At 47.9% G+C, this 27,955-nt stretch overlaps 1 protein-coding gene across 1 annotated transcript in view; it reads right to left on the minus strand.

Annotated features, from left to right (window-relative positions):
- The window catches only part of AXIN1 (axin 1), a 239,614-nt gene extending 212,016 nt beyond the window's left edge, over positions 1 to 27,598 (minus strand). Inside the window, exon 1 of the mRNA XM_044980230.1 lies at positions 27,414 to 27,598. The gene's annotated coding sequence lies outside the window, so the exon portion shown is untranslated. The remainder of the gene's footprint in view (positions 1 to 27,413) is intronic.
- Positions 27,599 to 27,955: the final 357 nt, after the last annotated feature.

Consider the following 27,955-nt stretch of genomic DNA (forward strand, 5'->3'; position numbering starts at 1 on the left):
CCCAAGTGTGCAGGTGGTGGGGTATCATTCCAGCCCAGGCGCTGGCTAGTACTGTCTGCCTCCTGCTGTGCCCAACCTCAGTGACTTCAGTGGGGTCACACGGCACAGTCAGCATGGGCATATGTGTGCAGGGCAGGGGAGGGGAGAGCAGAGGTCTGTCATATGCATGGGGTCTGCTTCACTCCTTACGACCTTGCCTTCTCCGCTGGCATTTTTCAAGAGCAGCAACGCTCCCATTACAGGGGACGGAGAGTGGGCCAGGGGACAATCCTGGGAAACATCAAGCTGGGTCAGACCAGGGGCCATCCAGCTCAGTCTCCTGGCACTGATGGTGGCCAGGACCCGATGTTGCAGAGGATGGGCAGGAAACCCCCTAATGACAAGTTCTGGTACAACATGCCCACTAGGGCAGTGTCTCCCCACCCTCACCAGGGAGGGATGGTTCATGCCCTGGAGCGAACAGTTTTCCGGTTCTCATACATGTGGATCCCCTCTGTTGCAGCCATACTAGTTCTCATTATCCACAGAAGTGCCTACAAGGTTTTAGAACCCCACTAAGCCCTTGGCCCTGAGGTCATGTCATGGCAGTGAGTTCCACACGTTAATTATGTTTTAAGTGAAAAAGTACTTTCCCCTTCACATTTCAATCCACCTCCCCTTGTTCTTCCATTACCAGAGCCCGACAAGTCACATCCCTCCCCTTCTGTAGGCCATGCACACACCTCTGCTGGGTCCCTTCCTGTCACGAAGGCGGCTGGGTGAGAGCTGGGTCAGGAAAGCAGCGGAGGTGTTCCGTGGAGCATGAGAAGCAGCCTGCTCTTCCTAGAGAGGAAGCTGTAAGTCACCAGCATTTCAGAAGAACTGAGAACAGCCTGGAAACAGCAGCTTAGGGTGAAAATGTCTCTTCTCTGAGAATCACAGACCTGCCCCTATGATGCTTTAATGACAGCATCCTAGTGGGGTACAAAGCCGGGCTCTCCCCTCTCAGTTGGTCTGGTCTGCAGGATTTCCATGAGCCCCAGTTTAAGGCCTAGTCTACACTTAAAACTTAGGGGGCTACAGCTATGGCTCTCAGGGGGCAGAAGGGCTGAAAAATCCCCCTCCTTCACCAGGTGCTGTAGGGAAGCCAACCTAATCTCCAGTGTAGAGGCAGCTGGGTCACTGGAGAATGCTTCTGTCAACCTAGCTACCAATGCTTGGGGAGGTGGCATTCCTACAGCAATGCAGAAACCTCTTCTGTCGCTGTAGGCGGCATCTACACTATGGGGTTATGCCAGCATAGCTATGGTGCTGTAGCTATGCCCGTATAGACTGCATAGCATAGCCATGGCCCAAGGTGGCATCTCAGCACTGGGGGAAAGTGTTCCTAGATGGGAAGTACCCCGAGTTCTCAGCATCCTCTGGCTCCAGGCGCCCTTTGCAGCCTGGCTGAGTGCCTCCCGACATGAGAGGCCTTGTTGCAGTGCCCGTGCAGGAAGGAGACATGAGAGAAAGGACATTAGCACACATTCCATTCTCAGCCTCGCCCAGTGCTCTCTCCACACGCTCTGCTCCTCTGTCAGTGGGGTTTAATTTGCACAGGATGCTGTTCCTGCTTCAACTGGAGAAAGCTCCATGCAATCCAGAGACTGAAATGAGGGCTGGGTGGCCTGTGCAGCCAGCTGGATGACATTAAGCTGCAATTCCTTCATTAAATGCCATGGATCCTCTGGAGAGAAATTCTGTCACACAGAGAAGAGTCAATTACCCGGAGCTTGGATGAGCCAGCCAGTCGGAACGGGGAAGCTGCACGCAACTAAATTCCCATTAATTTGATCCCCAGTGACCTTGCCCATTATTCTGCGCTACAGCAGGCAGGACAGCGGTGCCTTTATGAAGTTTTAGATCCTGCTGATGGGGAGCCTGGCATATCAGATACCAGTGCTGGGATGCCTCCCCCATACCATCTGCCAGCCCCCTCCTGGGGTGCTCCCCCCCGCTAGCCCCTTCCTAGGGTTGTCTGCTTCCCAAGTCTCCCTCCTTCTAACAGCAACTCCCCCTGCAATGCCTGGAACCCCCAGACTGGTTCACCAGCCTCATGCATGCGTTACTCAAGATAGTGCAAACAGCCCTCTCCCCGATATGGTCACCTCAAGGGACATCTCTCCCACATGCCACTTCCTCAGATGGCCCTCTGCGGAGAAGCCCTTTCCTAGGCAGTCACCTCCTGAGGAGTCTGTCCCAGACCCCCATGTCCTTTACCCTGCCCACCCTGCAGAGCCCTCCCCTTGCAGCACGAGTGAGTGCTATGAACAGGCATTGCCTTGAGATCCTGGGGCCCAGGGCACTGATTCCAATGGCAGATGGGCCCCAGACAAGCCAGCACTGGGTTTCCAGTGAGCAAAAGACAGATGCTGGGTTTAACTCTCAGCCTTGTGCTCACACTCCCAGCATGGTCTGAGGGTCTGGTTCCCATCTTGTCCTGCTGTAAATTGGAGTAGCCATGGCCAGGCCATGTGCTGGATTTTTCCCTCTCCCACCTTCCTCACATCCAGGCCATGTCCAGATCCTGCACAGCCCCTTGGAGGCCTTCACAGGCCCTCACCCTCTCTTCCCTGACTATCATGATCATTATTCATTAGGTGTATTGCAGCAGCCATGGACCTGCTGCACCAGGTGCTGGACAAACAGAATGAGACAGTTCCTGCTCCAAAGAGCTGGCAGTCTGTGCTACTGCCTCCTCTCTGGCTTCCCCTTACCCCCATCGGCCCACAGCCTATAGCAAAGGCAACTCCCAAAACCATTTACCTGACCTGCTAGTCTGGCCACATCACCCCCAGTGGGAATCCTTCCACTGGCTCCCCCTCATTGAATGCAGCTTCTCCTCCTTGCCTTCAGGCCCTGTGATACGCTGCCCGTGGCCTAGCGCCCCACTGTGCTGCCCCACCCACTCCGCTCTTGGTGCCAGCCTTGATGCCCCATTTGTCTGCTTCTCTCCCAACCAATCACATCTTTCCCATGCAGCCTCCTGGGCATGGAACGCTCACCCCAAACCAGCTCTTCCTGCTCCTCCAGGCTCCCCTGAACATGCTGCCCAGAGGAGGGAAGCCATCCAGGCCACAGCTGCTGCATATTTATAATATAGGCTGGAAACCCAACCACCTCCCCCTGCCAGGCAGGTGCCTTTGCTGAGTGACCAGGAAGGCTGGTGCTGCATCCATCTTTCTCCCCACAGCTCCACCCTGCTGAGCAGACTCCCTTTTGTTGCACCATGTGTTAGTCAGCCTGTGAGCACCAGGTATCTGGATGTAGGATGACCAGATAGCAAGTGTGAGAAATCGGGGCAGGGGGTAATAGGAGCTCATATTAAAAAAATCCCCAAATATTGGGACTGTCCCTATAAAATCGGGACATCTGATCATCCTATCTGGATGGCACCCAGCACATCTTTGGCTGTCAAGGGCTAAATAATTAGTGTGCATCTGGCTCATTAGGGCAGGTCCCCAGCCCCGATGCTATTCAACATCTTTACCAACAATCTGGAAGACATTGTACAATCACTCCTGGTAAACCTTGCAGAGGACACAAAGTGGTGAAGTGGGAATAATGATGGGGACTGGACAGTTCTACAGAGCTGTCTGGATTGCTTGGTAAACTGAGCTCATTTAACCAACATGCATGTTAAATACATGTCAATGCAAGGTCACACATCTAGGAACAAAGAATGCAGGTCACACTTCCAGGATGGGAGAATGTATCCTGGGAAGCAGCGACTCTGAGAAGAACCATGGTGGAAACCAGTTGAACATGAGCTCCCAGGACTATGTGACGGCTATGGCGATAATGGCTCTGTGGATGTTCAAACAGAGGAATATCCAGGAGGAGTAGGGAGATGCTATTACCAGTGTATACAGCATTGGTGAGGCCATTACAGGAACACTGTCCACTCTTCAAAAAAGAAAGGATTCAGAAAAGAGCTACTAGAAGGATTCAAGGGCTGGAAAACCTGCCGCACAGTGGAAGACTTAAGAAGCTCAGACGATTTAAACCCAAGAGACTGTTAAGAGGTGACTTCATCACCATTTATATGTTTCTATATCGTGAGGAGATTTCTGAGGGCGGAGGATGCTTTAATACAGCAGACATAGGTGTAACAAGACCCAACAGCTGCCAGCTGAAGCTAGACAAATCTGGACTAGAAATGAGGTGCATATTTTTAACAATGAGTGTAATTAACCATTGGAACTAGGGCCGGTTGGAAATTCTGTCAAAAAACTGTTTTTCCAACAGAAAATTGGGCTCTGGATTAAATGATTTTAAAAAAAATAGGTTTCTCCTTTCTGTGGGAAATTTACTTTATGTCAAAAAAATGAAACCCCGCCCCCACAGTTTTTGGATTTTGCCCGTTGCAGTCACATAATTGTTTCCAAAGCTGCCTTTCCCTGTAGGCCGTGAAATAGTCTGGGCTTGGAAGATGGCTGGACTGGCTTGTCTTTAAAGTGCCTTGTCTGCTTATGAGGAATAACCTCCCTGTTCCATTCGACTGTTGCCTCTGAGTAAATGTCAAGTGGCCCGGGAGACTAATTAACTCTAATGGCAGTGCCAGAGATGACTTGAGAGGCCACATGTCTCACAGCTCTGCATATCCCAGAAGTTCTTGTGAGACCTTCCAAGCACTGTTGCCGCTGGACTGGGCAGAAGTGAGATTCAAGGCCCCCCTGCTGTAGGGCACTCCATACTGCACTCTGGTTTCTGGGCTTTTGAAATCTATGCTGTAGTTCTCAGGCAGTGTCAGTCAGCCTTGCTCTGTTCAAGGCAATAGAGCTGCATTCATATATGCTAGCTGAGGAGCTGGCCTAATAAGCCTTGGCCTGAATCTTCCCCCATTCCTGACCGCCAGTCCCACCAGAAACACTGAGCTCTGACGGAGGTTTTTTGCCTTATTTTCCATGCCTATGCAGGGGAAACTGCCCACATCTGGCCAGAGCAGAAGTATGGAGTATTCAGAGATAAGTTCTTGCACTATTTCTGCATTGGCAGGAAATGGGAAACCCAGGTTTGCAACGTGAAAGAGGTTCAGATAGCTCACGCAGTTAAGGGCCAGGTACACTGGTACACTCCAGCTGACTGGAGTCCTCTCCAGTGACAGAACATGAATAGCTGGCTGCATTGCAACCCTAGAGTGCCACAATGAACTGAAGAGTCTAGCCAAAGGCACCTGGTCTGATATATAGCATCACTATTAGCATTGCCCTATGCTGCAGCCATGTGAAAGACCCACAGTGTCTGTCTTGCCATATCAAGGAGTGAAGGCAAGAGTTTTAACTGTCACCCTTCCAAATCCATTAAAGGGAGGATGAGATTCTAATGAATCAGCAACCTGGAGCTAACAGCTCGGACAATGCTCTGGACAAGCAGCTTGCTGTAAGAGGTGCAGGAATGAGTAAGAAGAATAATAGAAAAGGTGATGGGGAAATTAAAAGTAAAGAGTTGAATTTCTTCTGAGAAAATACTGAGGCCAAAGAGTGGAGGATTTAGTGGGGTTTGTCAGGGCAATACCTCAGGTGGGAGGACCCTGTGCAGTGCCCCAGGGAAAGCTAGCGAGCAGGACTCTGAGAATATTCCTCTCGGTGCCACCCCAGCCTGCTCTCACAGCTCAACCATGGCCAGTTCTGGTCAGCACATGCCTGGAAGACCTCCAGGGAAAAGCCAAGAATTGCAGGAAATAGTGTTGATGGGCACCGTTCTCAGTGAGTAAATAGTTAACCAATGTTTCAGCATGGCACTAGGGGCTGCTGTCTGTCCTAAGAGACATGCTTAAGGTCAGAGCACTTTTCATCAGGGCAGGGGTGTTAGCTCCAGCATCCTGGCCAAATTCCAGTTTGGGATGTTGCTTTCTCCCGCCGTACATTCCCCTGCTATATCTGCATGACTACAGCGCTCTGATTCTTTTCCCAGCTGAAGCTGCTGCGCAGTGCTGCTGTGTACTGTTAACTGATGTAGCTGCTGCACTGCATCCCAGAGATGGTTGTATCTCAGAGGAGGAGAGCACGTATTTATCCTGTGATCTGCATCCCCTTTGAGCCCAACAGGTACAGAAAACAGGCAGCAGTGTCTGCTAAAAGGGAGCAAGTGTCCTGAGTACAACATGAGGGATCTGCCCCAGGCCAGTGCCTCCTCGCAACCTCCCAGATGCATGCTGGTGCAGCAGTGCAGATGGGAGCCTGCATTATACAGGAGCAGCTGCCTTTCCAGTTCAGGGCTGTTGCCCTAGTCTCTTGCGCTGAGGATATTTCCCATAAGTGGAGGGGTTTCTCTCTGCTGAGCCTCAAGAGCTCCTCCTTTCCCTCTGTGTGGCTCTGGGAACAGAGGTGCTCCTCATTAGCTAGCCAGTGCCATGCTTTGCTTGGGCAAGGCGCATGCTGATTAGCCGATGGCTCCGGCCTCGTCGGAGAGGTGTTATGTATTTATGGAAATAGGGGATGCTCCAGGCGGGGTACTGACATGGCAGCCAGTGTTCTGCTCAGTGCTGAAGCGTAAGTGCCTCTGGCTTTGCCTCTGGCCGCTCATCCTGATGCCACCTGACCACTGATTGCTTGTGACAGTCTGAATGCATCAGCTGGGCTGGATTATGCAGTGTGCACTCCCCGCCCACGCAAGAGACGATGTGTGAGAGTGACCCCTGCCCCATCTCGCACTAAATCTTCCCCAGAACTAGGCTATGCTCCCCCTCACACCAACGCCCTGTCTAGTCACTATGCATCTGCTCAGTGCAGCACCTCCCATGGCAGGGAGCCATCCCAGTCCTGAACCAGCCACGCAACTGGGGCCCAACATTCCTGAGGTCCCACGGGGCCAGCCTCTGAACAGCAGTTATATGTATAGCTGCAGCAAGTTCCCTGCCCTCAGCTGGACAGACCTGACTAGGGCCCAAGCCCCACCAGGGGATGGGTATGTTTGATGGTGCAGTACAACTGCACCATGGAGGAGGCCTTAGCAGAGCTTCTCAGTACTATGGTGGCACTGGAGAGGCCAAGGCTTGTGAGCTGGTTGTATTGTACCTTGAGCTTTTTTCCACAGTGTCCTCTCCACTGGCTGTGGCTCTCCGGAACACCACAGTTGATAGATGGCTTGTAATAGAGGAAGCAGGAGAGGCAGCACTTGACAATTCAGCCTGGGAAGGGAAGACCTCTTAGCTGTGAGTCTGACACTAGTGCATTGTGCCCTCACCTGGAGAGCAGGTGCATCACAAAGGCTAAGGCTGTTACCTGTTTAAGCCCATGGGTATCTAAAAAGATAGGGATTGCCAGGCTGGGACACTCCAGGGCCACGCAGCCCAGTACCTGTTTCCAACAGGGATCAGCACCAGATGCTTCAGAGGAATAACCAAGTTTCTTCCCACCATTTCACTTGGGGGTTGGCTCATGCTCTGATATGCTGTTTGAACCTCTCCACTGTAGCCGCAGATGTCCTCATTACCCAGAGAACGATCCAATCTGTTCTGAATCCTACTAAGCTCTTGGCCTCAGTGATACTTTGTGATATCCTCTCAGAGGGGAAGAGGCTGGAGGGAGGAGAGTTCCTGGGGTGCCTACAAGTAGTGAGTGCCAGGCAAAGTGATGGTCTGGGGACAGAGGGAACAGGCTGGAGAGTGAAGTGGGATGGACAGAAGCCTGCATTGCTGGAGTAGAGCAGGAAGTGAGAATTCAAGGGCATTGCTAGAGCTGACTTAGATACATGAGCTGCTCAGCATTTGCTTTCCCAGTAAAATCGTTGGGCCCCAGCACAAACTCCCCAAGAGAAATGGGTAGTGAGGGCAGATTAGGTTCATTTTCCTAGTGCGCACGAAGTTTCCCAAGTGAAACTAAGCAGTTCCATTATCAATGGGGTGGGGTCTGAACTTCCCCAGGACAGATTTACTGCAGCATTGACCATGGGCAGGCCATGGCCAGTGCTGCTGGCCACTTAATACAAAGGAACTAAACCCTTACCAGTTAGAACTCTAAACTAACTATAGTATAGACAGGAGCGATATGGGGCTGACCCAACCATGTCACACCCAACCCAAGCCATCTCTGGCGGTAGCTCCCTCTCTTTATATGTGGGATGTGCTGTTGTATCACAGTATCTTGTCAATGGGCAGCTCGACCCAAACAAACTTAAGAAATATGCCCCCTGCTTGCGGTCTGCAGTCGTGGTGAAACAGCATCTTCCACACTGCTGCAGTGTGACGCAGAGGGTCAGGTTTACCCAAGACCCTGCTGCCAGTGACCGTACTACAATGGAAGAGCATGAGTCCTCCTCACCATCCATCCAGTCAGACCTGAGCTGAAGCCCTACATGCAGTGTGGGGCATCCCATTTTTAAGAAGATAGAGACATCAGAGAGAGTACGCGTAACAGAAGCACAAAAGATAAAAAGTTTGTAAAAACAAAAGTTGTGAGGAAGGGTGAAGAAACCAGAGTACGCTTGGTCTGGATGAGAGGAAAGCAAGTATAGGTGAGATAACTGCCTGGAAGTGCAGAAAGGGGAGTTCATGCTCATTAGTTTGTGTGGAGATGAAGTTATTGTGGGTTTGTTCATCGATTTCAAGGCCATAAGGGACCTAAGTGACCAGCCACTCTGTGCTCCTAAATCACACAGGCCACAGAACACCCCCCAGGCATTCCTGTATCCAACCCAATTACCCCTGGTTGAACTAGCATGTATCTTTTGAAAGACATCTAATCTTGATTTAAAGCTTTCCAGTGATGGAGAATCCACCCTCCACTTCTCCCCAGATAAGCTGTTCCAATCGTGAATTACTCTCACTGTTAAATATTTGCATCTTACTTCCAGTTAGAACATAGCTGGCATCATCTCCCTGCCAGGGGCTCTGTAGGCTGTTTTGAAGAGCCCGTTGGTATCAGATACAGAATGCAAGCAGATGTAATGGGTGTCAGAACAGTTTAGGAACTAGCAGTGGGGATGTGGAAACTCCGGAGCTGTTCCAGATTGACAGGATACACGTGTCTCAGGGATGTCTTAGGAATAATGGCCTCAGTCCTGTGTAGATGCAGGGGGATGAATTGCATTACCCATGAGAGGCCACTTCCCAGCCAAACGATTCTACAGTTCTGTATCAGTGATGATCCTGTTTGTGCTGATTTTCTCTGCCGCTCAGAGGAACAGGGAGTTGCCCTGGACTGAGGCAGTGTCTTTGCCCGCTAATAGGATAGGCTTCCAGCAAAAGTGGTGTCCTGGACAGTGCATTTCTTTAAAACCCAGCAGTCTGGCAACACAGCACAACCTACAACACCTGAACATAAACACACACACTACAAACCACCAGCAGGCCACTTTTCAGACAGCAGCAGCCAGAGACTGTAACCAGAGCCAGGAACTCAAACTGATACTGATCAATGGTGGATCAGACCAAACCATCAATGGCCGCGTATCTATTAACCCCCCTTATCTAGCCTACATTACTGAGACTGTGGGCTTTATCTTGGCTGAGTTTGCTCCACTGAGTTCCTGTTCATTTCAGGCTCAGATAGGTCACCCCACCTTACACATGTCCTCAGCCATTGGCAGCAACAGGCCCCCACCAGACCTGCACATCACCTGGGTTCAACAGCCTCTGTCAGTGGAAACAAGAAGTACAGAAACTCAAATACTGGTAGCAGCAACACTGCCAACCATGAGAGAGAGAAGTGCATGAGGAGTTCCTCCTGTGTTGTGCCACAATTATAGATGAGGCCAAGAGATCCCTCCTCTTCTCTGCCATAGTATCCAAAGGCACATCTGGTAATGCTATTCTGAATCTTGAACAGCAGTGATAACCTGGAATGCCCATGCACAATCCCAGAACACAGCACAGATTGAGTAGATAAGAACCTGAATTCAAGATGGCCCCTTCATCACACACATGACCTTTCTCAAGATCACAGAATGCAAACTGTTCAAGCATGAAGAAGTCCCAGAAGATCTCCAGGTCCTTAGAGGCACTGCATGTGATTCTGACCTGGGCCTTTCCCAACAGTAGGAAGATAGTTGAGAACTTCTCAGCCTCCTGATTACCTAACTCACAAATCTTCCTTCAAAGTAAGCTGCTACTGTGCTCCCAAAACCTGCAATAACCCAACACTTGATTTGGTCAACTTCACGTACACTCAGTGTGGTTAAAACACATTGATTTATTTTTTAATTAAAAGTGTATTTAATCTAAAAAAAATCCATTTTTTTTTAAAATAGCCTATTTAAAATAAATTTGAAATTGACAATTTATGTTAAGGTCTAAACTATTATCATTTAAATTAATATAAAAAATAATATTAAGCAGTCCATGCTTGCTGCCATTTTTAAAGAAAGTCAAAGCACAGAACTGGTGAAAGTTGCTGGCTACTCACCTGGAAACAGTTTGTTGATGTGCTAAGCCAGCTTTTGAAAGCATTAGTCTCTTCTGTAGGTGCAGAAAGATTTTCTTCATTTCAGTTTATTCAGTTCAATGACTAGTTCACTCAAAGTTAAGACAATTGGGATTGAGAAGAAGCTTTCATGCTTTTTTCTCTTCCAATCTATGAATAAAAACTAGGGGTTGGTCTAAGCTAAAATGTTAGATCACTCAGGGATGTGAAATATCCACATCTGAACAATGTAGTTAAGGCAACCTAACTCCTGGTGTAGACAGCATTAGATTGATGGAAGAATTCTTCCATCAACCTAGCTACCACCTCTCAGGGAGGTGGATTACCTACGCCAACAGGAGAACCTCTCAAGATGGTGTAGATAGTGTCCACACCAAGGTGTTATAGAGGTGCAGCGGCAGCATTTCAAATATAGACAAGCCCTCAGTGTGAGAGGATGAGCTTGTAAAATCTCAAAGGACATGGTAACCAGAAACAATCAGTTTCATTCACTAACTACAGATAATAGTCCCTTGGAATCTTGCTGGATTCTTGGCCTCAATGATATTTTCTGGTGAGGTTCATAGTTTAATCACACGTTGTGTGACAAAGTATTGCCTTTTGAATTTCTCACCTTTCAGTGTGATTGACTGTCCCCTTGCTCTTGTATTATGAAACAGGGAGAACAGAAGCTCCCAATCTCTTGTCTGTAGTCCAGTAAGAATTTTATAGACTTATCTTGTTCCCTCTTATCTGACTCCTCTCTAAGGGAACAATCCCAATTGTTTCAATTTCTCTTCACTAGAGTTTCTGCAGCCCTTGATCATTCTTGTTGCCATCCTCTGAACCCCTCAAGTTCTGTTCTATCCTGTGTAAGATCAGAACTGCACAAAGTATCCAGATGGGGCTGCTCCATTGATTTATTTGAAACCATTACAGTATTACTTATTTTATTCTCCATCCCATTCCTTATGCATCCTAACATCATGTTTGCTTTGTTGACCAGAGCATCACATAGAGCAGAGGTCCCCATTTAGCTGACAACAGCAATGCCAAGGTCTCTTTCCTGAGCTGACACAGTTAATTTAGACCCCTGAGAGGTGTATGAGGATTCTACATTTCCCTCTCCAACATGAGTTACTTTGCATTTATTGACATTGAACTTGATCTGCTATTGTGCTGCCCATTCTCCCAGTTGGGTCAGGTCTCCCTGAAGTTCCTTACAGTCCAATCTGCTCATGATTAACCTAAATAATTTTGTGTCAACTGCAAGTTTTGCCCCCACACTGCTAATCCCCCAACTTTTCAGATCATTAAAGCAGGGTGAATCAGAAGGTGAAGGGTGCACTGGGTAGATATTTGCATTGAGCTCTCAAATCCTGAGAAGCACATCTTTTACCTGAGTTCTTACCTTTAATCTAGGACCCATCTGTGTGTATAAATCCTTCAGATTGTTCCATACATTACATTGAATTGCATCCACCACCATTCTGATCATTCACATAACTCTGTTAGGTCCATGTACCAGGGTGGCACTCAGCTCTCACGAGTGCCTCTGGAGGCGTGTGCATCTGCACCTCTCTCAATCTGTGGTGATCCCTGGCAGTGGTTTCTCAGGTGGTTTCAGTGATTCAGGCCTCTGGTCGAGTCACATACAGTCCGTGTGAAACACAAACAAAGCAGACCCCTTCCGGGGTAGTCAGTCCAATAGAGGCCTATCACAAGGCCACTCAGTCTTTAAGCAGTCTCACAATATCTCTCAATACTGGCCCTGGCCCCAGGTAGGCTGCTAAGAAATTCAGGTCCTCTTCCAGGGGCGTATCAGAGTCTAAACAGTTCAATATCACTGACCCACTTCAGGGGTCTCCAATCCCCTCTCCAGGGCCTGGTTCAACTTCCCTCTCTGGGATTAAGGCCACTGTGCCTGTGGCTGGTGCAGAGGACCTGAGCCTGCCCACTACTCTGGATCCCAGCCCAGGGACCCTATTAATAGCAGCCACCCGCTGCATCCATTTACTCAGTCACTATACTGCTACAATTCCATGGGCCACTTCCCACAGGCCCCAGCACTTTCACCTTCTGCTCCACCCTTACCGTAGGGTTATTCTATCTTCAGTCCCAGCAGCCAGACAGGAGCTCCTTCTTGCTCCCACAGTCTCTGTCAGCAACTGCTATGTCCATGGTCCCATAGCTCCCTCAGTCAGCCAGGAAAACCATTTACACTCCTCCAACTCCAGGCAGCAACTGACTCTCTCTAGGTCTGCAGCTCCTTTTATATGAGCCTGCTGGGCCCAGATTGGCTACTTCCATGCAGCCTCTCCCTGATTGGCTGCTTTCCCTACAGCCTCTCTAGGCCACTTGGAAGACTCACCTTCACTGCTCCTTTCTGGGGATGGGTGCGGTATGACCCTGAGGCCTCCAACAGAGAGCCTCTGAACCTGGTTCACCTCATCACAGTCCCTCTGAAGTTCCTTACAGTCTTTTCTAATCTTGACTACCTATCCTAAATTATTTTGTTACCTATACATTTTGCCATCTCACTGCTCAGCCTCACTTACCGAATGTTAATAAGAATACTGTACAACACCTCTCTACGGACACCAGCATCCCAGTGGCAACCTCCAGGACCATTCATTCCTACTCTTTGTTTTCTGCCTCATACGATTCTAATTTACGACCATACTTGACCTTTCATCCCATTGTTACTTTTTCTCCTTAACAACCTCCTGAGAGGAAATCTATCAAAGTCCAAATAAGTTATACTACCACTTCCCCTTTATCCACTATTCTACTGGCCATCTCAATGAATTCTAACAGATTGGAAAAACAGACGTTTCCTTTAATGAAGACATACTGATTTGTCTCTATTATATTTCAAATACTTTTGGCACCTTAGAGACTAGCAAATTTATTTGGGCATAAGCTTTCATGGGCTAAAACCCACTTCATTGGATGCATGCAGTGGAAAATACAGTAGGAAGATATAGCTACACAGAGAACATGCCATGAAAAAATGCCATACCAACTATAAGGAGATTAATCAATTAAGGTGGGCTATTATCAGCAGGAGAAAAAAAAACTTTTGTAGTGATAATCAGGATGGCCCATTTCCAACAGTTGACAAGAAGATGTGAGTAACAGTAGGGGGAAAATTAGCATGGGGAAATAGGTTTTACTTTGTGTAATGACCCATCCACTCCCAGTCTTTATTCAAGCCCCTTCATGCTTCGGCCACCATTCCAGAGGACATGCTTCCATGCTGATGATACTTGTTAAAAAAATAATGCGTTAATTAAATATTGACTGAACTCATTGCGGGAGAATAATATGTCTCCTGCTCTGTTTTACTTGCATTCTGCCCTGTATTTCATACTATAGCAGTCTCGGATGATGACCCAGCACATGTTGTTCATTTTAAGAACACTTTCCCTGCAGATTTGACAAAACGCAAAGACGGTACCAATGTGAGATTTCTAAAGATAGCTACAGCATTCAACCCAAGGTTTAAGAATCTGAAGTCCTTCCAAAATCTGAGAGGGATGAGGTGTGTAGCATACTTTCAGAACTCTTAAAAGAGCAACACTCCAATGCAGAAACTACAGACTGAACCACCAAAAAAGAAAATCAACCTTCTGCTGGTGGCATCTGACTCAGATGATGAAAGTGAACGTGTCAGTCTACACTGCTTTTGATAGTTATTGAGCAGAACCCATCATCAGCATGGACACATGTCCTCTGGAATGGTAGTTGAAGCTGAAGGGACATATGAATCCTTATCGCATCTGGCATGTAAATATTTTGCAATGCCAGCTACAACAGTGCCATGCAAATGTCTGTTCTCAATTTCAGGTGACATTGTAAACAAGAAGCAGGCAGCATTATCTCCCGCAATAAGTTCAGTCAAAATTTAATTAATGCATTATTTTTTTAACGAATGGCATCAGCATGGAAGCATGTCCTCTGGAATGGTGGCCGAAGCATGAAGGGGCATATAAATGTTTTGCATATCTGACACATAAATCCCTTGCAATTGTGGCTACAAAAGCCTCAGGTGAATGCCTGTTCTCACTTTCAGGTGATATTGTAAATAAGAAGCAGTCAGCAGTATCTCCCGTAAATGTAAACAGACTTGTTTGTCTTAGTGATTGGCTGAATAAGAAGTAGGACTGAGTGGACTAATAGGCTCTAAAGTTTTACATTGTTTTGTTGCTGAGTGCAGTTATGTAATGAAAAAAAATCTACATTTGTAAGTTGCACTGTCATGATAAAGAGATTGCACTATGGTACTTGTATGAGTTGAATTGAAAAAAAAATCTTTTGTTTATCATTTTTACAGTACAAATATTTGTAATAAAAATAATACTATAAAGTAAGCACTGTACACTTTGTATTCTGTGTTGTAATTTAAATCAATATATTTGAAAATGTAGAAAAATATCCAAAAATATTTAATAAATTTCAATTGGTATTCTATTGTTTAACAGTGTGATTAAAATTGTGATTAATCGTGATTAATTTTTTGGAGTTAATCATGTGATTTAACTGTGATTATTGGCAACCCTAATTATATATATATATAACACTGGTGACCCTCCAGTCCTCAGGTATGGTAGCCGATTGGAATGACAGATTATGTATTTCTGCTAGCAGATCAGCCACTTACTTCATTTTCTTATATCCTTTCAAGATTGCTGGATAGCCACCATACAGTTAGGGCGACTTGTTGCTATTCAATTTATCATTTTTGTGCCAACACTTCATTTTTGATAACTGAATTTCTGGAAGTGCCCTGTATTTGTTACCCGGGGGAAAATCATTCTGAGGTAAGTATCTCCTCAACATCTCTGGGATGCAAAAGAACCATTTGGCTTCTTTCCAATTTATCATCCTTAAAGCCCCCATTATCCCCTGCACTCCAGCAGACCAACCAGTTATCTTGCAGTCTTCCTACTTCTGATAGGCTTAAATAATTGAACTTCATTTGTTTCTGACTATTTGATCTTCAGATTCCTGCTTAGCCCCCCCGACTTCCATCTGACACTTCATCGGTCATAGTTTATACTCCTTTGTATTGGCTTCACTTGGACTGGGCTTCCATTTTCTTAGGGATATTTCAGTCACTTAAGTAATGTCTTCTATCTAGCTTTCTAAGTCCACATTACCATAGTATGTTTAATGTCTTGTACCCTGCCATTTAGCTCTATTGGGGGTAGAGTGGGTTTCTAACCTTTCTTTTCAGCGTTTCAGTGTATCATTATAGGAAGGATGCCCCCTTTCTGAAATAACTAGGACTTCAAAATGAAATCAGTAAAATATAGCTTAGTCCTAGAAATGAGAGGCTGTGTTGTGTGGAGCTCTGTACCATTACTAATAAGCCCACCTCATGTGACATGCTACGGATGCTATCCTGCTCTGACACTGTGCTTTCAGAGAGTCCTCGCCAAAGGGAGAAGAATGTCCTGACAACGGTAACAGAGCTCAGGCCAGTCTTAAAAACCTGTCTGCCATGAACAGAACTCTTTCATGGCTGGTGCAAGAATCTGACGTTAGCCCAGCAAGGTGGGACTTGTTAGGAGCCTGTGAACACTTATGTTACTTCTTGAGTGCTCTGTTTCTTGTGAAGAGAATTGTATTTCCCATACCAAGGGCTTCCTTATCCATGGATCTCTGCCAAATTTGTGACACCATCTGTGTTTAGCTATATTCCTGCCTCTCGCTCCTCCATTTTCTGGTTGCTCCTCCATCTTGGCCACCCCTCTAACCAGCCCTGTGGCAATCCACTGCCCTGCCTCACCTGGCCAATGGTATTCCACCCTCCAGCATACCTGCAGAAAGGTCTCTGATTACTTTACTCAGAAAAGTAATCAGCTCTAATTGATGACAGTGATATCTATAACAGTGGCAGTGACATAGATTCATAGACTATAAGGCCCAAAGAAACCACTGTGATTATTTAGTCTGACCTCCTGTATAACACAGGAGCTGGAACTTCCCTGAATTAATTCCTGTTTGAGCTAGAGCATCTCTTTCACAAAAAACATCCAGTCTTGATCTAAAAATTTCCAGTGATGGAGAATTCACCACTACTTTGGGTAAGTTGTTCCAGTGATGGAGAATTCACCGCCACCTTGGGTAAGTTGTTCCAGTGGTTCATTTTTCTCACTGTTAAAAATTTGAATCTTTTTCTAGGAATTTGTCTAGCTTCCGCTTCCAGCCATTGGAACATGTTATACCTTTCTGCTAGATGGAAGAGTACATGTAGATAGTTATAGCTGTGATCAAGTGAGTGCTTAACTTTCTCATTGTTAAGCTAAACAGCTTGAGCTCCTCAAATCTCTCATTATAAGGCACGTTTTCCAATCCCTTTAATCATTCTTGTGGCACTTCTCTGAACCCTCCCCAATTTATCGACATCCTTCTTGAACTGTGGACACCAGGACTGGACGCAGTATTCCAGCAGAGGTTGCACCAGTGCCAAATACAGAGATAAAATAACTTTCCTACTTGATATTCCTCTGTTTATGCATCCAAGCATCGCATTAGCTCTTTTGCCCATAGCATCACACTGGGGACTCATGTTCAGCTGATTATCTACCATGATCCTCAAGTATGTTTCAGTTGCTGCTTCACAGGCTAGAGTCTCCCACCACGTAAGCATGGCCTACATTTGTTGTTGATAGATGTATGCCCTTACATTTGGCCATATTAAAATGCATATTACTTGCTTGCATTCAGATTACAGAGCAATCTGGATTGCTTGGTATCAGTGACCTGACCTCTTAATTAATTACCACTTCCCCATATGTAGGAAAATCCACAGCTTTATCAGTGATGATTTTATGTTTTCTTCTAGGTCATCGATAAAAGGGTTAATTTGTGTACATCTCAGGAAGGAGAGGCTGGAATTAGGTCAATTGCCTTCACAGCAGAGTTGACCTCATACCCCTCACTAATATCGGGCACCCACTCCTCAGAAGGTCCTTTCCCTGGGCCTCTGCTTCAGTTGGAGTTTGTTCAGCTGTGGCTCCTTGAGGGCTTGGGTGGGGGGATTCTCACTATTATGGATCAGGTAAATATCTGTACCAGCTGCTGCCCATTGGTTCTGAACATGCCCCCTTTGTGAGGATGTCCCCAGACTCCACCACTCAAAGTAGTTGTGAAGGGCTGGTTGTGCCATGGATGTGGAATCAGATTTCTGCACATGGTAGGACAGACAGGCCTCACATCAGGGCTATGCAACAGGAACTGTTGTTTATGGCCCATTCAAATACTTTCCCTTCAAGGGATCTCTGCATCATGGAATCATCCCACCTAGGTTTTCAAGTTCCCCCTAAGGATCTCTTCCTTCACTGTTGTAGTCTCTTTCACGGCTGAACCATTCCATCTCCAGTTATGGTCCTGACCCAGTAGTAGCAATACTGAGGAGTTAACTAGCTTCTGCCACTACTTCCAGACCCTGGGTCCAAATGTATCAGCCAACCCTACTATTGTCTCAAGAGCTGGGACTGGGTCAGTGACGAGGCCAGGCCCCGTGAGGGCACATCTACACAGCCCATGGCAGCAAAACTCCCGGCCTGGGCTGACAGACTTGGGGTAGTGGGGCTCACGCTAGCACTCTAAATATAGATGTGTAGACAACACTCTGAAGCTGAGACTTGGGTGCTGGAGTCTATCCCTCTGAATAGGCATCAGAGCCTGAGCTTCGGCCCAAGCTGCAACTTCAAAGTGCTGTCTATACAGCTACTTTTAGAGCTAGCGTGGGTCCTGCAAGTCCGAATCTGTTGCCCTGGCTGGGAGACTTGCTGCAGCAGGCTGTATAGATGAATCCTGAGAGGCTCTGAGGTAGGGAGTGGGCCGAGCCCACAGGAGGCTCCAAGGCAGGGTACAGGGCTGTGCTGGGGGCCACTCTTTCCTCTTTGTGTTCTCTTGAATGAGCAGTTCAGTGTAAACATCTCAGTGGAGCTCTTTGAAATGAAAATAAAACTGATAAAAGTCTTGCAAATCACCCACCCCCAGCCCTGCTGCTGACCCGGGAAGTCTCTCTTTCTGCCGCCTTGCAAGCTCCAAGTGGCAGAGTTATAAATACATTATGTATGCTGGTGTCCATCAGCCAGAGCCTTTTGTTGGCGCTGAATATGTCATGGCCAACAAAAGTAGACTGGATTAGCCACAGTGGATTAAAAGATTTTCTTCTTAGAGTTTACCTAATAATATAACAATTGACATAGAAGGTTCCTTTGAAACCTACACAACTCTGTTATTTTACCATCTGTGAGTTTGCTTTCCATTAGTATGCGAATATGATGAAGAGGCTGTTTCTGGTGGTGCTTACGCTGGGGTAACACTGCCTATTGCTCGATTTCCTACTCACAACAAAAATAAACACGTATGTAAGGAGGAGCAGCAGTAACAGAGTAGCTGAACTCCTCCCTTTACTGATGTCCCTGCTGCTCTTAGCCCAGAGGGCTCTGGGATGCTACAACTTTGGGAGGAAAAAGAAACCCAACAAAGTAGGCTCAACCTGTGAAGAAAGCATCTATCAGCCGCTGACAAAAGCAATGAACTGCCGTGCTATTCAAGGTGTCCTGGGAGGTTCTGACTGAAATATGCTCATTTATTTAAAACAAATTTGGAATCCCAGCTACTTAGTTTCTGAACTCTCTTTCTCTCCCTCCACCGCCACAAGCTGATGGAGTTTGTTTGTCCCCATTCCAGCCATTCAGCTACGGTTGCGTAATTATCTGCCTCCTTCCCTGACTGACATCACATTTGCAGTATCCATTGCAAGATGGGTCACACAGCAGCAGCCGCGACACTCGGAAACATGGAGGGCAGCAGCAGCAGGGGAGGAGAGCTCCCCCCGCCATCCTGCGGCTCGGTTCCTTACACTCATCCCCCTCCTCTAGCCATCACAACAGCAAACACACACAACTGTGTCCTGGCTCTTTGGCTTTGATCTCATAAAGGGACTCCATTTACAAGTCATTAATAGCAGCCTTTGGAAATATCCATCCTCAGAAGTCTTGAGTAATGAGATTTGGAGACTATGATCAATTTAGGAGCCGCTCTCTTTCTGTCTTTTTGCAAACACACTTTTTAAGCCGCCCTGACTTTGCGATGAATTGTCGCATCGTCCAAGACCTGGCGGGGGAGGGGGCCATGTGGGCGGCAGGAATATGGGTTGAGGCTCTCTCAGTGAGAGCCCAGCTGGGGGCCTTTGATGAGGCTGCTTTGAGAAATTTGATTTGAAAGGCCTACGATAACAATTTTGGGAGAATAGTTGAGCGTTTTTCCATACAGCTCTCTTTGTCTCTCCTCTGATAGGGGTTTTATTGTTGGTTTCAGGGGTGGGGGTGAGAGAGTCGGTGGTGGCCGAGGGTGGGGTGGGGCGGCGGAGGGGGCTGCGGTGAAGGAGAACAATAAATGGAGATATAGGGAGAGCTGTATTTTCTCACCTGCCTCCCCTGCTGCGTTTCCTTCCTGCTGGGTTTTCGCAGTCCGCCATGACAGGAGAAGCCGCCCTGTTTGCTGTCCGGAGCACTTTCCAACACTCTTAAACCTATTTCCCTTTCTTGGTAACTGTGTGGCTGGAAGATGGGAATCTTTACTTTATATTGCAGCTTTGGCTCCTCAACCTGATTGGCTGAAGCCAGGACCAAATGATGGTCCTTCGAATCCTATTGTAACTATGGCAACCAGCCCCTTTAGGCACCACTGATTTACTTATAATTGCTGGGTAAACAGTCGAGACAGACCACTTTCATCCCACACAGAAAGATTGTCTTCCTTTTCTTTTTAGGATGAGGCACTAAAAAGCAGGGACACTTAAGCAAACTCTTTCAACACTGCTGAAATAAGCTGTTGTCTCTCCCCCAGCCAGCTGGCTTTCCCCCGCTGCTGCTGCCGCATCTGATCCTGACTGCACAATGACTTGATACTGGGGCTTTCTGCACCACCCTCCAGACCTCGCCACCCTCCTCCTCCAAAGAGGAGCTGCTTTGGCTCAGGGCTGGGGAAAGCACACCGTGTGTTTCTACACTGCAGTGGGGGGTTGTAATTCCCAGGGTGGGCAGACAGGTCTGCGCTAGCTTGGCTCGAGGTAATGCACTAACAGCAGCAGTGTGGATGCTGCGGCACAGGTGGTGGCTTGGTTAGCTGCCCAAGTGCTGACCCAGGGGTCAGGAGGACTTGGATTTCAGTGGCTAGCCTGAGCCGCTGCCCATGTCATAAGTCCACTCTGCTATTTTTAGCATGCTAGCTCGAGCTGTGGTAGCATGAGTAAGTCTTCTCAGGCCAGGAATCGCACCTCCCACCTGCAGTATAGACATCTCCTGTCTACACAGGCCAGGAATTGCTCTGTTTCTTAGAAACTCAGATGTTTGCATTGAAGCCCGGAGCTGGGCACAATGGTGCTATGTGAGCCTGGGTCTCACTGCTGAGGGAAGGAATTTGTTATGAAGGATGATTATCATCATCTATGTGATTAGCTAATGAAAAACCCAGCTCAAAATGACAGGATGATGGCAAGCCACCAATGCGATACAGCCATGAAAAAAAGACAAATGTGATCCCAGGATGTATCAGGCAAGGTATTTCCAGCAAGTGCCATGGCCCGGGTGAGACCTCTTCTGGAGTATTGCATACAATACTGCTCACTCAAGAGAGATGAATTCAAACTGCAACAACTGCAGAGAAGAGCTACTAGGATGATCAGGGGACTGAAAAACCTACCTTATGAGAGGAGACTGGAAGAGCTTGGTTTGTTTAATCTAGCAACATGAAGGCGGAGAGCTGTGAAGAGCTGTGTAAGCAAAAGGACAATGTTGGCACAAGAACAAATGGGCTATTAACTGACCACGAGTAAACTGAAGCTGGGCATTAGAAGAAGGTTTCTAACCATCAGAGGAATGAGGTTCTGGAACAGACTCCCAATGGAGGCATAGGCTCTATCTAGTTTTAAGATGGAGCTTGATAAGTTAATGAACAGGATTCTGTGATGGGGTGACCTGCTATAGCAGGGGATTGGGCTTGACATCTCAGATGGTCCCTTCCAGTCCTATGTTCCTATAAGACCCATGGGCAAAGGAGTCGGATTAAGGTGGCCAGGGGATCCTCCTAATCCCAGTGCTTCTGCCTGTTTGTGGGTGAAGTCTCAGAGTTCAGGCTCATCCCTGATGAGTGCTTGCATAGAATTTCCTGCATTTTATAAAGGGAAAAACAAAATGAGACCAGAGAAACGTAGGCCTTCAGAAAAATCATCTGAATTATTCCAACCCTATCTACAGAGCTGGGAACTGTGAGCAATGGTGGGACGATTTCTCTCTTCCCCCACATTGGGACCTGAGTGTCTGTTCCTGAACATTTCTCATAGAGGAAAAGCCATGTTAAAAAAAGGACAGCTCAGACACAAAGACATGGGGTCAAACTAGTGTATATTGAAACATGTGTGGTCAGAAGTGGGGCTGCAAGTTTAGAGATGGTTCTGGCTGCTTTTAGATGTACAGACTCATTTCTGACTACGTGAGCAGAAAACGGATCCTCTGGGGTGTAGAATGGAAATGCACTGAGGAGCAGAATGCAGAATGCAAAGAGTTGAAAAGATTACTCACCTTTGCATCCACATTTTGATGTTTCCTGGCCTACAAAAATGTCTGTGGGTGCCTCAAAAGAGGGATTGGGGCAATACTGCCACGAAGGCACAGCTGCGACTGGAGGCCTGTCATGTGTGCAGTCAGAGCTTTCACATACCCAAAAAAAGGAAGGCTGTGGGGAGCATCTCTCATTGCTGTTGAAGATGTGGCATGCAGAGACCAAAGCTCATCCTTCATCCTGGAGGGGGCACTCTGGACGGCAGGGAGCTACAGACTACATTAAGACTCTGGCTGCTGTTGTGTAAGAGTTGGGTGATGGTTAAATAAAATAGTGTAATTATTTAAATGCTTTAATGCACAGAATAGCACAGTATTCTTTCTAATATGTATATCACCAGAATCCTGGAATATCAGCTGCATTGTGCTGGCACCCTGGTTATTCTGAGTCAGGTAGTGAAATTCCCAAGTATATGAGTTAATGGTAACAAATGGTATCAAAAAGCATATTCTGTGTAGTTGCTGTTTAATTATTATGTAAGTACAGTGCCCTGTTATAAAGTGTTACATAGGAATTGCCATTTAAACAGATATCTGAAGCAAGGCCCAGCTGTGGCTAGCTTGGATCCCTATCTGCGTGCCAGTGGGTGGTTGATGAATCCTCAGAGAAGGAATTATGTTAGCCCTAGTTGTGTCTTCTTTACCTTGTCCATTTTAATGGCTGAACTCCATGCCCCTTATAATTGGGGGGATTTTGGTATTATTGTGACTATCATCTCTTTATCCAGATGAACTGTGCTTTTTCTAACACGCCTTTCTTACCCGTGACATTTTTTGATCAGATGGAAGAAATATTTTAGGACGTACTATGAACAAGTCAGCTTATTAAAAATCAACGATAGGAGTTACATTGATCAAACCAAGTCTGTTCTCTACTGTGGGTCACTATCTATCTATGAATTTGTAAGAGTGCATGCAAATTTCCACACCAATCAGAAGGAATCTGCTATGTGTTTTAATCTTCCCTACAAATGTCAGGATTTCCCTGCACTGTAGCCATACATTTCCACTGACCCTGTTACACTGGCTTCTTTGTGGTTAACATTGGAGTGTATTGGTTTCTGCAAGAACAAACAGAATGAAGTCCCAGGTCTTTGTATTGTCTTGGCAGCACCCCAGCCCCTGCAGGGAGCTCAGTCCCGGACAGATGACAATGCTGAGGGGCACGCAGTGACAGGAGACTCAGAGTCACAAGTTTATTGATAATTGAGGGTCAGGCTGAGCCCCACCCTCACTGGTGATAGGGGCAGTACTTCCCAGGGATCTGACTGGCCCTTTTGACCCTGAATCTGCCCCCATGGCAGGGTGCTTCGCTGGGACTAGGGCACTTCCTGCTCTGCCATTTCACCTTGTGGTGGGGGGCAGGGGAAGGAATGAGGAAGAGGAAGACGGACCCTTCCTCTCTTAGGCTTAGGGTCAGGAGAGGGTGTGAGCTGGGCCTCCTCACGAGTATCACAAACAAACACAGTCATGGGCCCGAAGCCTCTCCTCTCTCTGCTGTGGAAATCCATTTCCTGCCCTTCATCTCCACTGACAAGGCATAAGAAATATGGCTGTGTGTGACAGAGTTCACTCACGGTGATGGTGCCTCCTGCTGGCCACCCTAGGGATTAGCTTCACCAGTTGGTGCTCCCTCTTCCGGTGGTACCGCTCCTGTTGTCTCTGACTGCAGGCCTGCCTCACTGCAGGAACCGCAGTCTCCTTTTCATGACTTGGCCCTCTGGCCAGGTCACCATCAATGTTCCCCCCTTTCGGGGGATAGGTAGCACTGTCCAATAGTTAGGCCACTTCCCCAGTGGCAAATGGGGGGGACCCAGGCCCACACACTACTCCAGGTCCCAACCCAGGGACCTTGTAGATAGCAGCTTCCTGCTGTGCCTCTTTAACTTCTGGCAATGCTGCTACAATTCCCTGGGCCACTTCTGCACAGCTTTAGCACCTTCTTCACCCTGACCTCAGGACATTCAGCTGCTCAGTCCCAGCAGCCAGCCAGCAGCTCTCTCTTGCTCCCCTCGTCCTTGCCAGCAGCTGTCCTGGCCAAGGCACTACTGTTCCCTCAGCCTGCTAAGGACACAGTCCTCACTCTCTGTGCTCCCAGCAGCCACTGACTCTGGCCCTGCAGCTCCTTCTATGTGAGCCTGCTGGGGGCTGATTGGCTGCTCCATGCAGCTTCTCTCCAATTGCCTGCTTCCCGAGTGGCTGCTCTAGGCTGCTTGGAGGGCTCCCCTATGCTACTGCACACTGGGGCAGGACATGGATAATCCCATCCACCGCATTGGGGGTGGACACCCCATCATACTGCATCACCCAAAATGGAGAACATTCAATTCAAGATGGCAGCCATGACCCTAGGCGCCACGCTGTGTGCTGTTTGCTGCCAGGAGACTCCCACTAGGCTCTTAGAAATGCCCTGACCCACCAATAGGACAAAGCTGCAGCCAGGCTCTACTGTTGCTCAGCAGAGTAGAATTGCTGGAGATGAGGAAGCACAGAGATGGCCAAGTCTCCTTTATGATGCTTGGCTCTCACTCACCCCTTGTCTTCTTGGTGGGCTAAGGGGTCTGCATGGTCCACAGCATGAAGCTAGTAGCCAGGAGCTCCTGGGTTTGGATCCTGGCACTTGATGCTTTCTTGCTTAGGACAACATTGTCAAAAGTAGCCACTAATTTCCAGCTCCTTATTTTTGTGGGCACTCAACTCTGCACAGCCATGGCCTGGCCCTGAATCACTTAGCCAGGGGAGTTTTGCCATTGATTTAATGGGAATCGGATCAAGATGCTAGGGCCTGGTTTCCAGAGGTGCTGAGGACCCATGACTTAATTTGATATACATGGGAGAGATGGGGGTTGCACCTCCTCAGACTATCAGGCCTGTGGTGGCTTAGGTTGGGCAGCCCTGAAATTAGTGGTCACTTTTGGTCTTCACCTCTGTGTCCCACTTTCCGCACCCATAAAATGGGGATAATCATGTTGTGCAGAAAAATCCTAATGGCTGCCATCAAAAATGTCTTTGATCCAGAGGCAGTCATTAAAGCCAATGGGTCTGCCAGGCACTCTTTCACACTCAATGGAAGGAGCAATTTAAGAAAGGCAGCTGCAGACAACAAGGGCGACTGCCCAAAGCAATAGCCATGTGGCAGGACAGAGCTAAATTGTGTGGATGGAGGGGTTTCTCGGGTAGGAGGCTGTGGGAGTCAGAGGCAGAAAGCCAGCAGAAGTAGTTGCGAGCATGAACCTGAGGGATAGCAGAGACATAGAGCTTTTTGGCCACAGACCTTCGTGGAGGGACAGACTTGGGGATTTCTGGGCAAGGAAACTTCCTGCTGCTGATTGTTTTTACTGTGTTCAGGGAAACGAGACTTTGTGTGCATTTTTTGTAAATAAAAAAGATCGCACCAAGAACAGGCCTGAATCATCCCATCCATATCTCCTCTGAATGGAAACAGCCCTGCAAGGCCCTGAATCCTGGCCAACTGCCTGGGCTGATGGGGCAACAATATTAATGACACCTGCCTCCCAGAGCCTTGCTGGGATGAGCGCTTTGAAGAGATGAAGCACTATGGAAGCATGGCAAGTTATTGTCACTCCGAGGCCATCTCGATCTGTGAGCCGGGGCCAGCACACAGCACATACCTGCTTGTTCTCGCCCTCAGCCCCTTTCCTTAATCTCAGCTCCTACCACTTTTGTACTGTTGTTAATATTATTTACAGCAGGGTCTGACAGAGTGTGGGTGCTTTACATACACGGACTGGATAATGTCCCTCTCTGAAGAGCTCACAGTCTGACTGTAGCTGTTACACGATCTGAGGGTGACTAGCAATAGGAGGGGCAGACTGAGCAGATAGGAGGGTCACATGAGTGAGATCGGGCAGGGGTGTCCTTCTGGTGATTGCACTTCCCAAGCTCCTCCCAGCCTGATTGCGGTAGCTTTCCGTGTATAACACACTATATTGTCAAGGGCAAATGAAATGGGAGTTCCAGGAGCACATTCCAGTGAGGATTAACCATACTAATGAGCAATTAACAATTATTGTATTTGTAAAGTCCCAGTGAGCATTTGGCATTCAAATGTAGCAAACCACCATTATACCACCTGAGAAGAGATCACAGAAATAGCTAAACAAACCACGCAGAACTTCGTGATTGAGGGAGAGCAGGGCCAGCCACTGGGGGGAAAGCATCCTGCCTCTGATGAGGAGTGGGAAGGCAGGGCTGAAATGGATGCTGCAGGGAGAGAAAGTTCCACAATCCCAGATTGTCACAACAAACGCCGTCAGCCACTGATCTAAGTGGCACTGTTAGAAGCTCCAAAAGACAGGTGCTGCCTGCGAATGGATCACACAGGAGGCTGAAGTGCCAAAGCCAATGTAGGGAATAGGTGAATACTGGTGATTGCACAGAATTTCCACCTTGAACATACACATTTGCAAGGAGTCCTACCTCATGCTGGGGAGATAATGGGAATGGGTGATGTCAGGCCTCCAGAGAGCTGTTGGTCCAGCTAGGAAGGGCTCACTTAGCTAACCAAAGAACGCCATCAAGCTGCATGCATTATTCTCCTTGGCCCCAATTCAGCAATGCACTTAAGCACATGCATCAGTCCCAGTCAAGTCCATGGGAGTTAAAGAAGTGCTCCACTGACCTGAGGCCTTAGCAAACACACAGTTGCCCTAGCTGCAGCTCTGTGCTCCTTTCCCCCTACCCACACCCACCCTTGTGGCATGTCTGTGTTTAGACTGCAAACTCTTTGGGGGCAGAGTCATGACTGCTTCCTGCTCTACACAGCACACAGCCCCGCGCAAATAATGAAAAGTGACAGCACTGCAGAAGGCCTACAACTCTGAGGACCGTGGGAACCCACAGGGACTGCTGGCCCTATGGCTGCGATCATCAAGAGCTTTGGTGCTGGATCAGTTCCAGCAGTAACCATGTTCAGGTTTTGAAAACCAAATGTTTGCAGTGTGAAATGTTTGCTGGTCAGTCTCTGGGTTTGGGGCGGGGGGAAGGTTTTAAATTTGGTCAAAAATGAAATATTTCTGGTTTTGACAAAACGCCACTTTTCACTTATGTTACTTTTGGATGAAAAAAAAAGGTTGCTCAGATCTACCTCAAGGTTGCAGACCCAGCAGATTCAGTGGTCACAGCCTGATAGCCACTCTGGTGCTGTGGAGGCCTGGCTGTGGCCCCTCCCCCTCAACTTCTCAAAATCCACGGGCCATGGAGCATTTGAAGCCATGCTCAGTCGTAGCTGTCTAGCCAAGTGTTTCCAGCCAAGGAATGTCTCTGTGGCCAGTGGCCATTAATCAACATTTCATCAACATGTCCAGGCAAAGATGGGTCTAGAATTAGAGTCTAATCATAAGAATTTCTGCTGCTTTCCCCAGCAAGCCCCAGCACTCACCCATCCCCAGATAACACTGCAGCATTCAGGGAGGCCAGGCCCATGGACAGAGGTTGTGAGGCAGGGCCAGGAATGTCCAATGTCTTCAGGAGGGATCAGGATCAGCCTGACTACGGCTGGAGGAGGATGAAATGCTCCCCCTGGAGATGCAGAGGTGAGGACACTCAGCTGGACACACAGCGCTCCATAAAAAGCTAAATTCAGTTGCTAAGGAATCCTCAGGGGTTCTCTAGGAACCATGCGCTAGGTTGATGGTGATGCAGGTTGCTAGGCAACCTCCCAGATGACGGCCATGCCTGCAGTCACAACAGTGGATGATGGGAAGAGGAGACAAGGCTGAAGTGTCTGGGCTGATTCTGTCATCACTAAGCAGTTTTCCATACCAGTGACCAGCAGGCAGCACCTTGCAGGAGCAGCTGCAGTGGCTTTGCAGTGGCTGAGACCTTTCCTGTTCAGGAGCCCAGGGAGAAGTGCTGGTGTGGCAACTGCTTATTCTGCCTGAGAGCTCCACTCCCAGCGACCCCCATGCCTGCAAGCCCAGC

This window comes from Mauremys mutica, chromosome 11 (assembly GCF_020497125.1).
Source record: "Mauremys mutica isolate MM-2020 ecotype Southern chromosome 11, ASM2049712v1, whole genome shotgun sequence".
NCBI lineage: Eukaryota > Metazoa > Chordata > Testudines > Geoemydidae > Mauremys > Mauremys mutica.